A 9,720-nucleotide genomic window follows, 5' to 3' on the forward strand; every position below is an offset into this window, starting at 1 on the left:
CCGATTACTCAATAATTCACACCTGCAAACAAACAAGAGAATGGTATAGTAAACATAATTTCCCATTGAAGAACAGATGTTGATGCATGCTGGTAAAAGTTGCGTGATCTGCCAAATGCGCAAGGGAATCTTCCCAGGAAATGTCTTCGTAAATGAATTGTGGGAATATTTATTTCTAAACATGCCTTCTACAACTATGTTCTTTTTCAAAGTGAATGGGTAAGCAAAGTATTCAGAATACCCCCACTAGTGATACTCTGTAAAACCATTACGACATTCTCTTCCTGATTAGAAGTGAAACAACAAATCGGATCTCCCTATTTCATTTAATAAGTAAAAGCACAGGGAATCCTGAGAGATTCCCATACTCTTACTTTACCCATTAGCAAGTATTATATCCATGAACTATTTGATCCTAATCCTCTTAGATGATATACAGTACTCTGTAATGATATGCATGAAATTGAATAAATGTGGCACCATATTTAATCTCTATAGTACGTTACTGACCTAATAAAAGATCATTTGGACTATTTCACGTAACTGCCACCCCCAGTGGATAGGAAAAGATACACAGACCTGTTCACCTGTCAGATCCAGGTTATATGCTGGTTTGAACAAATCAATTTGCTTGTTTATCAATTGTATAGTAAAGAATTTGCAGCAAATGTATTTTGTCCAGATGCTTAAAATTTTTTATTGTTATCTAACAGATCTCTGTAATTTATAAAAACAAGAGGGCTGAGGAATGAGCCTGGTCTGTTGTGTAAATTCCTGATAAAAGCCTTCCTTGCAATTCAATCATTACCTCTGCTATACAGCACACAACATATATCTCTGTTTATTGTGGAATGGCTTCATTCACAAATACGAAGGTTTTATTTGCAATCATTTGCCAGAATAGTGCCAGAAAAGAAGGTGATTTGGTTGTGCATGTTATCAGGAACTACAGGGAAAACCTAGATAAACCATAGTGATCAATTAGCATTCAACCTGTGGACTCATTCCCCTAATCTACAGTCACTTGTATCTCAGCAACCATTCACAGATTTTTATTTGAATTGCCAGATCTTAATCAAACAATAATTACGGTGTTCATTTGAAAGGGCAATGCATAAGCCTTTCAAGCGAAGCACCACATAAAAATTCTACTGCCTCCACTACTACTGCTAATCCCAATAATAATGTTATCTTTTGAAAAAAAAATGTCTTACATTTTTATTATGTAAATGACAGAAATGTCATGAGCAAGGGACTGACAGTGTACAGACATAGACAGCCGCACATGCCTGGTATTTGAGCCGGCTGCTGTAAAGGACATGACAACCAAGGTCAGCAGTGTAAGAGGGTTGCTTGCAGGGGGGTACAGAGGTGGTCAGTAGTGGAGGAGTGCAGGTACAGTGACACAGAGATCAGCAGTGATGTAAGAGGACAGGAAGAGTGCAGGGGTGCAGTGGTGAGCAGTGGTGGAGGAGGACAGGGAGAATGCAAGGGTGAAGTGGTGATCAGTGGTGGAGGAGAAAAGTAGGGGTGCAGAGGGGAGCAGTGGTGAAGGAGGAGGCGCAGAGGTGAGCAGTGGTGGAGGAGAAGAGGAGTGCAGTGGCACAGAGGTCAGCAGTGATGTAAGAGGGCAGGAAGAATACAGGGGTGCAGAGGTGATCAGTGGTGGTGAAGAAAAGTAGGGGTGCAGAGGTGAGCAGTGGTGGAGGAGGAAAGAAGGAGTGCAGGGTTGCAGTGGTGATCAGTGGAGGAGGAGTGCACGGGTGCAGAGTTGATCAGTGGACGAAGGAGGAGTGCATGGGTGCAGTGCAGAGACGAGCAGAGACGCAAGGTAAGTCTATGGACGTGTGCAGACACAGCTGGATCGGAAGTGCCTGCAAGCAGAGAGGAGTCAGCGCTGGATCGGAGAGCCGCCGCACCGCTGGGGGACAGATGAAAACTTCAGGAAAGAAGAGGAAGATCGGATTAAGAGACATAATTTACGGTAAGTGCTGACATTAACATTGGGGGGAGGGGAAAAAATTATCCTCTAATGTTGCTTTAAGTGTTGTGAGGTGTGCAGGGAGGGAGGGAAAACGGTTTATTAGTTTTTGTTTAGATCTTGGAGTTGGGCTTTAGGTACCATTATATGTGAAAGTTAGCTGTAGGCCCAACTTCTGCTGCTCTGGCTCTTTCACTATTCATTTTTAAAGTTGGTCTAGCAATTTTGTCTCAAAACATCATCACTGTGTAAATTCTGGATTTAATATTTGTCTCAGAGCTGGTTCCTCGCCTAACTGCATGGGATCAAAGTCATAATACAAGCACTGGTACAGGGGAAGAATTCAAGAAAACAAACTGGCCATGTTCTCTCCACTCAGTAATACCGACTACATGATGTGTCAAAGGTAATTTTGTTGTAAACAAGAGATAGGGGTGTGTTCATGGGTGCCCTGTACTTACCGTATATACTCGAGTATAAGCCGTCCCGAATATAAGCCGAGGAGGGGCCTTTACACAAATTGGTCACAGACATTTATCTGTTGTTCTACATGGACTGTTAACAGGGAAATTCCTAGTGAATTTGTCTTGGAATTCACCGGTAATGGGTAAATTTCATAGCATAACTGGGCATCATAAATATCAATATAACTTTATTAGGGTGACTAAAACAACAGGATACAATGAAGCCCTCATGCTCTGGAATATTGATAACCAATAAAAAAAATCTGTTCAGAGTGCAATTAAAAGCTCAATGAAGAGTCCATTTTCATGCATTTATAAAATAATGCTATCACAAATCCATTCTGATGGTTCTTCAAACTATGTTGTCAAAATACAAAAAAAGAAACTATAATGTTTATTGTGACACAAAACATATATTATTTGACCTTTTGTCAATTTTTAGAATAGTAGCTTTTGGCAGGCTATAATGCAATGTAAAAGTCATTGCTACTAACATAAAACAATACAGCTATCTGTCAGATCTTAGATGATCTAATTTTCAGGCATCTGTCTGGATTTCAAGCATCTAAAACAACATCTTTGTTTTAGCTCTAGAAACACCTACTTGGAAGTGCCCTATTACATCCATAAAAGGTAGTTGTGGAATGTACCTGCTGTATTTTATACCCTATAGCTTATGCCAGCGATCAGAAACCTCAAAGACAGCCAAAAGTAGAAGTCTGTGGGAGAAAGAAATGTAATGTTTTTTTATTTTCCTTGGTTTTAAATGTGACTATAACCTTAAGGCTGTCATTTCAGTCTGAACCAGGAAAGATCTTCTCATTATATAAACTTTGCCACATAAAAAAAAAAAATCAGTATAAAAGCCTTCCACAATTGCAGACATGTGCACAACTATGGAGATATATAGTAGTTTTGTACATTTTCTTTATTTATTATGGTTAGGTATAAAACATTTTTTTAAAATCTAATCAGGTAAATATGAAATATTTTTTAATATGAATACTTTGTTTTTTTATAGCCAGCCAGCAGGTAGAGCTCTAGTCCTCTTTTTATATGTTTAGCTGTCTATCCTTATCAGATTTCTTGAAAGCAGCTTGTGGTCAAGCTGACAATTAGACACACAAGCCAGAGCTGGGACTCACCCCTGTGACAGCCCCTTAATACTCCTCTCTGCCTGCTTGTTAAAGAAGCCTGTCCTAAGTGGATAATTAAAGCTGCCTTCTAATTCTGCAAATGCTAGTTGTCTAGCTCTCTTGTTGACCCTCTGGCTTCAACACTTACAGAATTATCCAGTACATCTGACGTTATATTGACTTTCCTGGTCTGCATACTTCTCAAAAGGCCCACCAACCCCCTTATAGCTTACCTTACTAGATGTCCTTCCTACTCTTTTCTCCCCCCGCAGTCAGCATTGTGTGTAGCAGTCAATTGCTAGGCCCAAGCATTGACGTATGACCAGAGACCAGTCATTTTAGTGTGGGCTGCAGAGGAGGAAGTGCTGCTAAGGTGAGTACAGGGGGTGCAGGGTCTTTGCAGAGACATTATCACTTTGCTCTACATTAGCAAGGTCACAGTGGTTCTTTAAAGTACCCCAGTCATAAGAACAAAATGAAGATTGCTATTGTTGGCCACCTTTTGAAAATAATAGTTACCTGACTGTATCTTACTTCAATACATTTTAAGCCAATAACCTGGAACAAGAATACAGCTAATGAAAGTCAGAGAAAATCTTGAAAATGTGATCACCATCATAAAGTATTGAAGCCATTGGATAAACATTACAGCTAGGCAGCTTTGAAGGAGGAAAGGTCAGCAATGACAGTCTGCATTTTTTCAGTACAGATTTCTTTTGCATAAAAGAGTTTTCTGCTTTAATTTATCGTACTGCACCAATATTAATTTTGGACTGCCAATACATGACCAGGTAATACAAACATGTTTAACTAGTATGGGTATGCTTTTGATTAATTCAACAGCGTATTTAACGTGTTGGTGGGTTAGACGTTTGTTATTCATGTGGATGTATTTCTAAGAAAACTATGCAATTAATAGGGTGCGGATTCAGGAAATCGTGAATTTCTGTCTGTAATGGCTAAAACTCTGGTAAATGTTCTATGAAGTTTCAAAATGATTTATAACATGGTCAACCAATATCATCATAGCAAAACATAGAACAGCAATCAAACAAAAGAAATATTAACATTTGTGGTGAAACATGAATAATGTAACTAACGGATTTGTCTCTGTAGCTGATCCCAAGACTGTGGTTTACATAAGTATTACATTTTTCTTGGCCTGGTTTGTATGATTTACATGGAACCTTCAGTGTGCAAGATGCTGAACCATCAGTTTATGTTAAGCAGTCAAGACAATTTTCACTTTGGTTCCATTAAAGAATAACCCACAACACCCTTAAATTTAAAGTACACCTAATTTTGCAGCTTACAGTGAAATCCTGAAATAGATGTTAAAATAACTCATATATATCTATATTATTAATTGTGCATTTTCTGCTTTCACTCATATTTTACTTCTACGTTTAAGGTTTTTTCAAATGTGTAATTGAATTTCTGTTCTAACTGGGTGGCATATTTTAAAAGGGGCTTTAAACTTTTTGCTATAAACTGTACATTGGACTGTAGTTGGTGAAGAACCTGTATGGAAGCCTAGTTTGACCATATGGTGAAAACCATATTGAAGGCTGCAGGTATCAAAAAGTTTAATACTTTTTTTTTTTACTAACATAGAATCACATAATCATTAAAACATTTGGGACTATCAGGTCAGTGGTTTCCTCGTGAAATAAGCTCTCTAAGTTGATAAGAAACATTTATACATACATCATTTTAATAATAAATAATAAATCAGAATAATCCAATCTGTCAAAGTTCTTTTCAAGTCATCTTAATTATGTTCAGGTTTTATAAAAGTCACACACTCTTGGTTAAACTTTTCTTGCTTTATGGTCTGACATACAGCTCTGACATATATAAAAAATATTGACAGCTGTGGGGTGTGTCATTACAAATATGGAGCTTTTAGGTTTCCTTAATGCCTTGGTTCTCAACTGGTGGGTCGTGACCCAAAAGTGGGTCGCGACCCCGTTTTCAGTGGGTCGCCGCCTGCCCTTCACTTTTCTATGTGAGAGGCTCCTCAGCCTCCCCCTAGCATAGCAATATCAGTTCTTGCACTGAGCAGCCATTCAGAATATGATGCCTGGCGCCAAGTGTCAACTTGAGGTTGGGTGGGCTGGAGCAATGGCCGCAAGGGAGCTTCATCCATACATGAATTGCTTACAGCTCCCTCACGTGACCTGTAGAGGTGCCTGGATCGGAGTGACGTCACATTCTGGCTCCTAGCACCTCTACAGGGCGCAAGGCAGTTGTACAAGCAATGTATGTATGGATGGAGCTCTGTCACAGCACAGCAGTCCAGCACTGGACCCCAAGCTGAGGATCGCATGGATCGCTCACACCGGAACCCATGGTACTGCAATGCCGTGCTTTCCATTGCACTGCGACTTGGGTCGTCACTTAATGTCAAAAGGGCAAATGTGGGTCCTGAGGTTACATAGGTTGAGAACCACTGCCTTAATGTATAATCCTAAAGCTAAAAACAATGTAAAATGTAAAGGAAAGCTTTTGGAAATATATAATGTCGGTATCAAAAAAGCTTCATATAAGTCTCATAAATCCCCCTATTTATCTGGCATCTGCAATGTCAGATTTCACCTGCAGTGATGCTGCAGGTAATAATTGTGTTCTGTGAGCTCGGATATATATGAATGGCCTAATCGAGTGCACAGAAGCTAGCCAACATTAAAAAAAAAAACTCCATAGATACTTTGCTAGTATATCTGAATAATTTCCAGTGCCCAATAATGGGCAAAACATATTGGGCAGCACTTATTTTACTGAATTAGTATATGATAATAATAAATGGCTAAGATAGCAGAAGACTATAGATCCTCCTAATACTGGCAGTACTTGATTAAGTCTATGGGTAACCTAAAACTGCAGCAGGAACACATCCAAGGTAGAAAAAAAGATAGGGGAAAATGTATGTTGCGTGGATTACTTCTGCTTTAATATGGCAGAAAAAGTGGCCCTAGGATGTCTTATAAGCAGAAACCATGCCATAATATGAGTGTGCATATCTAAGTCTGAGTCAGTTAAAAAATAAAATGCTTTACGGTTGGATCATTTAAACACAATCAATGTAAATGTATTATCTATTGCCCCACGAGGAAGTAATACTTCCACGGTGGCTAACAGTTCCAGCAAAAAGGCTGGTGGAACATTGAGACTTACAGTTCTGCATGTCAAATGATATCTACATCTGGGCTAAGTAATTCATAGATGAAAAATTATTTTGTTAGTTTTAGCAAGGCTTGCATAATACGCTGAAACAATACTGCTTCAAGTAACACAGCCAGGAAAACGCATATTGCTTATCAACCCAAACATCAAAACACATCCCCTTGACATTTAAAGAATTGTATTATTCTTTTCAATGTAAGTTATAATGTAATCCACTAGTATACTACAACAAACTATACATAGCCAACAACAGCACACAGACGGAAACGTAATCATCATAAAAATATGAAAGATATTCTTCTTTTAAAATCTCCTGTGACATTTCACACAGTCAATCAAGTTTATCCAAAAATGATCATTTACATCAGTGGTTTTCAACCTATGTAACCTCAGGACCCACATTTGCCCTTTTGACATTAAGTGACGACCCAAGTCGCAGTGCAATGGAAAGCACGGCATTGCAGTACCATGGGTTCCGGTGTGAGCTATCCATGCGATCCTCAGCTTGGGGTCCAGTGCTGGACTGCTGTGCTGTGACAGAGCTCCATCCATACATACATTGCTTGTACAACTGCCTTGCGCCCTGTAGAGGTGCTAGGAGCCAGAATGTGACGTCACTCCGATCCAGGCACCTCTACAGGTCACGTGAGGGAGCTGTAAGCAATTCATGTATGGATGAAGCTCCCTTGCGGCCATTGCTCCAGCCCACCCAACCTCAAGTTGACACTTGGCGCCAGGCAGCATATTCTGAATGGCTGCTCAGTGCAAGAACTGATATTGCTATGCTAGGGGGAGGCTGAGGAGCCTCTCACATAGAAAAGTGAAGGGCAGGCGGCGACCCACTGAAAACGGGGTCGCGACCCACTTTTGGGTCACGACCCACCAGTTGAGAACCAAGGATTTACATCATACAGTAAAAAAGCCAAGATAAGGTCATATACAGATTCATGTATAAATAAGCTGGGTCTTCTTACCCTGCCTGTTACTACTCCTGACTGCTGAATATGCTGCACATGAATAAAGGGCTTTCTGACACCTTATTCATGGGAGTACCATACCGTCCAACATTCTGCCATGTCAAAGGGAGACACCTTTAAGCCCAAAGTACATAGGCAAAGGCCACACCCCTACCACATCCCTAGTTATGTGGATGATAAATTATTATGTAAGAAAAAAATGGATCTATCCACTATCTAACAGCCTTTTTTTTTTTACGTCTACCTTTCCTTTATACTGACTTTTCAAAGTAACAAATGCAAACATTTAGAGGCTGTATAAAATATTTAGGATAGTGTAACACTCTTTTTATTTAAATTGTATTTTTTTAATACATGTCTGTACATTACACCAAAAATAGGGACAACTGGAGAGAAAAGAAGGACAGAGAGATTTGGTTTCAAAAGAGGGTCTGTCCCTCCAAATGAGAGTAATTTGGGAGATATTGAGTTATTGAGTGCACTGCACAATTCCACTATGGCAGTTTCTGGCTGTCCTAGTAAAACCAGTCTTCCCAGCATAAAAGGGATTTCATATATCATAAAGTCCTGGATTATCTTCCTTGCTAAGCCGCAGCCCTTCCCGCCAAGCCGCACTCCATGCCTTAATGCAGTGATTGGTGGAGATCTCTGCACCCGTACTTCAAACATGCAAAGAAAGTTTATGCACTGTCCCTCCCCTCCGCAGTAGAAGAGAATGAGAGCTTACACATAACCCAGGTAATGACCAAAGTGTTAGTGCCGGTTCATAGGAAAACACAATGCATATGAGCATGCACGATTAGCTACATGCTCCCTTGGGGGTTTTAGCTTCTGTGGTTACAAATACTTGTGCAGGTGCTACAAGTGCTAAAAATATAGCCAAAAATGAATGTGTACCAGTAAGTGGCCAAACATAACCATTACTAGGCAACAGAAATATAGCTATAGGATATATAGGAGTTAATTAATTAAAACTGGATTCAAAAAACATTGAGATTATATCCATAGAAATTAGATTCCTTGATTTTTTTTTTATGCATCCTACAAAATGTTAACCTAAACCCCATTGGGGGCTGTGGGTCACAGCTCCATTTTCATTTGCTCATAATGTACAAATGAGCTCCTTTTTGATTTTGTGTAAAGTGTATAGGGTTCTTTCTCTCAGTACTTAAATGGCACACTTTCAGCTGTCACTTACATAAGTATAGCAATGCCCTTTTTAGTAGCAACACATCTCGATCGCAACAGTTTAGAGTAAAATGTATCCAGTATTTACTAATTTACATAAAAAAGTAAGTCGTGAACCTTTTTATGTCCCACAGAGATCCACTGAAAACAGCACACAAAGAAAGAAATATCTGATTTGTGGGATAATTAGAATTCAGCTATTCCCTGCTTAAGTCTACTCGCTGCTCTATAACTAGCAAAGCCGCCATAAATAACATACTGCTTCTTATCTGACCCATAATCAACACTCTGTGCGCAACATGAATTTATCCTGGAGAGTTTGCCCTACTTGTCTCTTCATTTCCATCTTTAATACATCAGATTGTCAGCATCTCATATTCCCCAACTCTGCATATTTATGCGTATGTGTGCAGATGTGCCAGCAAAACCCCCTTTTACATTACGCGATATGTATTCTTGTTGTGCAAACTGTTCATCAGCATCCAGATTGCCATCTAACTCTTTGGAGGGTTTTGAACAGCTTCACAAAGTAAATATCTGAAAAAAAAACGAACATAATTTAAGCCAAATACCTCCGTTCCGAAGAAAACAGCATCCTAGAACCATGGTGATTTCAGCTCTGCTTTTTTAGAAAGCATTCCAATGCCCAAGAGGCTTCTCTTCTCTTATCCATCATTTGCACTGTGCAGAGGGATTCTTTGTAAATGTATATACAGGCTGACCTGTTTTATGTACAGAAAGGGGTCAGTCGGCATTACCTGCTGGGATAGTCATGGTATGCTCAAGTC

The 9,720-nt window shown here is 39.5% G+C and overlaps 1 protein-coding gene across 2 annotated transcripts in view; it reads right to left on the reverse strand.

Moving 5' to 3' along the window:
* The window catches only part of NHS (NHS actin remodeling regulator), a 199,161-nt gene that overhangs the window by 41,191 nt on the left and 148,250 nt on the right, over nt 1–9,720 (reverse strand). The window lies entirely within an intron of this gene.

This window comes from Nanorana parkeri, unplaced genomic scaffold, assembly GCF_000935625.1.
Source record: "Nanorana parkeri isolate BGI_ZX_2015 unplaced genomic scaffold, ASM93562v1 scaffold539, whole genome shotgun sequence".
Taxonomy (NCBI): Eukaryota; Metazoa; Chordata; class Amphibia; order Anura; family Dicroglossidae; genus Nanorana; species Nanorana parkeri.